We start from the raw sequence: 6,103 nt of genomic DNA on the forward strand, positions 1-6,103 counted from the left end.
CAGTCACTTATTCTTTATTCTTTTAGTGACAATTTGAATAAAGGAAGGCCACACATTGTGGTTGTTTGAGCTCCTACTTTTGAGTCTCTCTCTCTTGGCTCTTGCTCTCCATCCGCCATAGCTCTCACCGCTAAGCTTCTTCCTCTTGGGTTCCACTTCCCTTTCACATCCACCATACCCTCTAGTTCTAGGTCTGTGTTTTTCAACATTGTATCAGAGCCATGGCTAAGCTAGGTAGCCAGTGGCATGTTTTCTTCGCTCCTATGATCGACAACCCTAACTACAAAGGCATCTGGAAGCCCCGTGAGATCCCCAACCCTGAATACTTCCACTTGGACAAACCTAATCTAGAATCTATTTCTACAATAGCCATTGAGATCTTGACTATGCAGAGTGGTATTTTGTTTGAGAACATCTTGTTGACTGAAGATGAAGACCTAGCTAAGGATTATAGAGACAAGGCATGGAAAGTTAAGTTTGACCCCAAAAAGGAACAACAGAAGAAAGAGGAGGCGAAGGAGGCCGCTAAGTCTGGTTTTCTTGTTAAGCCTCAGGATGGACTTTTCAAGTTCTTGTACAAAGTGGCTAAACTTCCCTTCCTCAAATCTCACAAGGACAAGCTAGAGGATTTGATCGAGAAGGCATAAGTGAAGCCGATGATTGCACTAGGTGTTGCAGGTGGTTTGTGTAACATGTCCACCTGTTCCCTTTCAGAACACGTCTTAGCAGTCCATCGAAAAGAGAGTCTAGAAAGCTCCGCCCGGCACTCCCATGGAATGTTACGAGGCTTGCGATCTAGGACTTCCCGTGTCTGCCACGTAGCGGAAGTATACCGGCCATTCCCACTTAGGACCAACCTGAATCAGGGTTTTCCCTAATGGTCACTTTCCTAAAGGGCAGCTAGCGTCGAACCCCAAGTGAACTACTTTACGCAGAAACGCCAAGGATGAAGCGAATTCATGCTGCACTTGGTTCAAGGAGAATGGGAAACGAGAGGGATGCAAGGCTTGAACTCTTTGCCCATAAGGCATAGTCCCATTCCGTTCCCCTAAAACATCATAAATCGGGATTCTAGTAACCTAAACTCTAGGTCAGCGCCCTTGCTATTCATTCCCTTTGAGAAGATCTCCTTGCCATCCATTTCGATTGAGAAAAGTTCCCGGCCAACCGGGACCACCCATCCGTAGGACGGACCCATGGCCACATCCACTGCACTTTCCTCAAGGTTACTTTAGTTGTCTAATTACCTGCCACATTTAGTGGGACATGCATCAAGCAGCTTCCTTAATTAGCCAGTTAGACACTGGTTCCTTCACGTAATCTTAGCACTTGACATAGAAAAACAATCTCAAACAAGTTTCTTTTCAACAGGTTATCTTATTTATCTTTGGAATACATCCATAAAGTCCAGCCCGCAGGCTAATCCATAATCTGCCCGAAGGCTATCCAGCAATCCACAGGGATTAGTACTCCAAGATTCCGCCCGTAGACTAGTATGCCGGCCTCAAGATCCAATCCCAAGTCATGTTGGCCTCTTGTGCAGGGCCTGGAAGGCAAGGGATTTACGGCCAGAGCCCCCCTGGCACCCAAGCGTCCTCCTGCTCCAAGTAGCGCTCAACGGAGAGACCTCATGCGGCCAGTTCTGTCCACGTTCCTGGTACAACTAACAACCCCCTTGATTAGGGTCAGGCAGATAGTCGGGGGTAACTGAAGCTGCCTCTCCCTTTAGGCCTTCAACCTGAAGCATTAAATATCTTTCCATCCTTTAGTTCCTTGAGCAAACAATGCAAATAGTGCTCCTAAACTATTACAAGCACAATCAATTCCAGTGGTCGTTTATTTGGCCAACTGCTAAGGAGTAAATCCTTCTCTTCGAACGTATCTAGCATTTGATTCGGGATCAATTGCAACTTGGCAAGATCCCCCCAAGGGTTTGTTTGTTCACCCTTTTGTCCTTGGGTTAGGGCCATACCATGTTAATCCAACTTAACCAATACATTAGATTTCATAAATTAACAGTAACTCCTGGCGACCATGTCACTTCAATTTGATTGATCCTTTGCTTCCAAGCAAATACCTAACTCTCCTTAACTTGGCAACGTTTCCCAAGAAAGGTGAGGTAACAGGATGACTATTCATCCTCTTGCAAGTTAAACTTGCGCAAGAACCTGCCAACCTCATTCTAAGGAATAGCAAAACTCTCTTGTGATCAAATCGCAAGGCCACGCGACGTTGCAACTTGTTGTACAAGTGTCGCATCTATTCCAAGGGATCATTTCACCCATTGAACAACGTTTTGTGGTCAAGGAATTATGATTAGACAAGAAGCAGGGTTTAGGGTGTCTTCTTACCCAACCCAATCCTAATTGCACTAGGCCAACAACGTTCGGTTCTAGGGATTCCATCTCAATCCAAGTTTCAACATTTGAACGAATGATCCTTAGGGTAGAAACCCTAGATCGTTACTTGCATGAGTGTCCTCTTGACCCTACATTCCATAAATGTGGGTTGGACCTTTGGGTATGAGGGTTTCGACTTGGCAACAAGTGCGAAACTAGGCCAAATCCTTAAGGAGCTAAACCCTAGCTAGCGCTTGGGGTATTTATCGTATCATGCCTATACGAATCCCTTGCGGGTTAGGTGATTTAGATAATTCGATCTACTTGTCTTGCGACAAGGACAAACCATTCCTAGAGATGTTAACTTGATCTAAAGGAGAAACTAGATGCAACATATCACAATACACGTAAACACGTGATTCATTGCTTCTTCGTACCACCCTCACAGTAGCACGGCGGCTTCTTCTTGCACGGCAGCCTCCTGCAGCCTTTTCTCCCCCACGTAGTCTTCTTTTTCTCCCTACTCCAAGGCTAGGGAGGGTTTTTATAGCCCAAAGGGGTGGGGAGAGAAGTCCCCCCCATGTGGGCAATGCATGGCTCCCCCCCCCCCCTCATGCAGCCCACATCTCCCACCTAGCCCATCCCCTTCCCTCCAGCCATGCATCGGTTGGGCGGAAATTAGCAAAAAAAATTTGCATTAAATTGAGCATTATCCACTTAGCCCCCTCCCAAGAGGGTGTTTCCCTGTGGTTATGCGGATTTGAACCCCCGAGCTCGATTTGCCAATGCGGAGGTCCCATTTTCACGCATGCCGGTTATGGATTAAACTGTCGGCACTTACAATGCGGAAGATAACCTTGCACAAGGTTTACGTGGTGTGCGAGGAGTCAAGTTTGGTAATATTTCGAGTGGGAATATTACATTCTCTCCCCCTTGGAGGAATTGAGATGTCCTCATCTCGAGAAGAACTAGGGGTGTTGTTGGTTGAGAGTGCTTTCTTCCATCCAAGTGGCATCCTCCTCGGGATAATCTTTCCATTAGACGAGGCATTCTCTCAAGGTTCTGGATGTCAGTTGTCTCTCCCTAACATCTAAGATCCTGTCAGGCCATAGCTCAAGGACTCCTTGGCTAGGCATTACAACTTGTTGGTCATCAAGTACATGGCTAGGATTAGGTACATCTTCTTCAGTAGGCTGATATGGAATACGTTATGAACCCTTAGGTTCTCAGGGAGTTGTAGTCTATAAGCATTGGGTCCTAGGCACTTGAGGATCTTGTATGGTCCACGATACCTTGGACTTAGGTTCTTGCAATCTCCTAAGGATAGGGAACTCTTCTTTGGGTGTATGCAAATGAAGACCATGTCTCCTTCATCGAAGGTTCTATCTTGACGTTTCAAATCCGCGTATGCCTTCTGCCTATCCTTGGCGGCTTGGATGTCCTGTCTTATTGACTTCATTTGATCATCCATCTCTTCTAGCATGTGTCTTGAAGTTTCAACCCTCAAGGTTGGATCTGAGAAGTTTAAAGGACTTCGACAGTCATGCCCATACAATGCTTGAAAAGGGGTCATCTGAATACTTTGTTGGTAAGAAGCATTGTAGGCAAACTCAAACAGTGGCAAGTATTGAATCCACCTTTTTGGTTCACGGCCGTAGTGTGCCCTTAGCATATCCTCGATGACTTGGTTGACTTGTTCCGTTTGATCGTCGATCTGGGGCTGGGATGGTAAGCTGTACTAAAACAGAGTTGAGTCCCAATGGCTTCAAAGATAGCTCTTTAGAAGTGTGATGTGAAGAGAGAATCACGATCACTAATGATTCTTCTGGGCAACCCATGTAGCTTGAATATCTTCTTGATGAACAACCTTGTAATGTCTAAGGATTTATAGTTTGTCTTAGCAGGAATAAGGTGTGAAACCTTAGTAAGCATATCAACACAACCATAATGGAGCTCCCTGAACTTGGGATAGGCCAACAACAAAGTCCATACTAATGAATTCCTATTTCATTTGGGGAATGTCAAGTGGTTGCAACTTTCCAGGCATTTTGACATGTTCGGCTTTAATACGTTGACAAGACAAACACTCAGTGACATATTTGAGAACGTCACCTTTAAGCCTCTTCCAATAGTAGCTTTTCCTGACTGCATTGAGGGTCTTGGCATAGCCAGGATGTCCTGAGAAATGGGAATCATGAGCTTCCCAAAGTATCTTCTGCTTGAGCGACTCTCTTGCCGGTATGCATAATCTTGTTCTATAGTAGACAAGTCCACTACTGATAGAGAATTGATGATACTTAGCCTGTAGCTTTTAGTCCTGATCCTAGATAGGGATCTCCCTTAGCATCTTTTGATAGGCTGGATCATGGTATGCTTCTTCTCTAGCTAGCTCAAGTATTGGATTGTTTGGCATGGACATCTTTGTGGCTAGAGATCTAGCTGTTGATGGATTTTGCAAGATTAGAGAACTAAGGAATGCCTTGCGACGACTGAGTGCATCGGCAACTACATTCTCCTTTCCAGGTCGGTATTTGATTTCAAAATCATACTCCTCTAGCACTTCAATCCACCGATGTTGCCTCATATTGAGTTCATTTTGGGTAAAGATCCACTTGAGACTTTTATAATCCGTCACTAGGGTAAACTTGTTACCCAACAGGTAGTGTCTACAAAGCTTTAGAGCATGGATGACATCTAACAGTTCTAGATCATGGGTAGTATAATTCCTCTCATGGCTCTTCAGTTTTCTTAAAGAGTATGCTACAGGATGACCTTCTTGCATAAGCACACATCCTAAGGCAAGCGTGCTAGCATCAGTTACTACTTCGAACTCCTTATTGAGTTCCGGAGGTTCCAGGATAGATGCTGATACCAAACTTTGCTTTAATCTATCAAAGCTAGATTGTTCTCGACAGTTGACCATGCAATCGATGTTTGCTTCTTCAGTAAATCCGTCAGAGGTGCTACAATCAAAGCATAGTTTTTGATGAAGACCCTATACCATCTTGTCAATCCAAGAAAACTGCGTATTTCTTTGACAGTTGTTGGTATTGGCCATTCTAGAACATCTTTGACTTTGGTCGGATCCACTGAGATTCCTTCCGCTGATACGATGAATCCCAGATATTCAATCTGACGTTTGAAGAATGCACACTTCTTCATCTTAGCATAAAGCTTGTGTGCCCTCATTGTCTCAAGGACAATCCGAAGCTGGGGTTCATGATCTTCTTCTTGTTTGGAGTGGACTAAGGTATCGTTGAAGAAGATAAGTACGAAGTCATCATGATATGGTCTAAAGATATCATGCATTAACCTGTTGAAGGTGGCAGGTGCATTTGTTAGCCCGAATGACATGACTAGGAACTAAAGTGTCCATATCTTGTGTTGAAGGCCGTCTTTGGGATATCTTCTTCCTTGATCCTTATCTGATAGTATCTAGACCTGACATCAATCTTGGAGAAGATCTTCGCACCTTGAAGATGGTCAAGAAGTCATCTATTCTAGGAATAGGGTACTTGTTCTTAATTGTTGATTGATTCAACCCTCTGTAATCAATACATAGTCGAAGCGTTCCATCTTTCTTCTTCTGGAATAGCACTGGAGCTCCCCATGGTGAACTGCTGGGATGGATGTGGCCCTGATCTAACAGTTGCTTGAGTTGCTCCTTCAGCTCAATTGCTTCCGGAATGGACATTCTATAAGGCCTCTTTGCAATTGGCACAGCTCCCGGCACTAGCTTGATCTCATGATCAACTTCCCTTTGA

At 44.6% G+C, this 6,103-nt stretch overlaps 1 pseudogene; it reads left to right on the forward strand.

Moving 5' to 3' along the window:
* The first annotated feature begins 221 nt into the window (after positions 1 to 221).
* Positions 222 to 647, forward strand: LOC148017180 (calnexin homolog 2 pseudogene; annotated as a pseudogene).
* The last annotated feature ends 5,456 nt before the right edge of the window (positions 648 to 6,103 follow it).

The sequence above is a fragment of the Lygodium microphyllum genome, chromosome 22, assembly GCF_053477565.2.
Source record: "Lygodium microphyllum isolate KBCC chromosome 22, Lygodium_microphyllum_v1.1.10, whole genome shotgun sequence".
Lineage (NCBI taxonomy): Eukaryota > Viridiplantae > Streptophyta > Polypodiopsida > Schizaeales > Lygodiaceae > Lygodium > Lygodium microphyllum.